This window comes from Sinocyclocheilus grahami, unplaced genomic scaffold (genome assembly GCF_001515645.1).
Source record: "Sinocyclocheilus grahami isolate Dianchi unplaced genomic scaffold, SAMN03320097.WGS_v1.1 scaffold2110.1, whole genome shotgun sequence".
NCBI classification, from domain to species: Eukaryota; Metazoa; Chordata; class Actinopteri; order Cypriniformes; family Cyprinidae; genus Sinocyclocheilus; species Sinocyclocheilus grahami.
In genome coordinates, this window is record NW_015507289.1 from 35970 (window position 1) to 36269 (window position 300).

Consider the following 300-nt stretch of genomic DNA (forward strand, 5'->3'; position numbering starts at 1 on the left):
ACACACACACACTCACACACACACACACACACGCTCTCTCTCTCACACACATACATACACACACACACACACTCTCTCTCTCACACACAAACACACACACACACACTCTCTCTCACACACACACACTCTCTTTCACATACACATACACACACACACACACACACACACACACATTAACACTCTCTCACACACACACACACACACACTGTCTCACACACACACACGCTCTCTCTCTCACACACACATACATACACACACACACACACACACACACACACACACACATACACACTCTCTCTC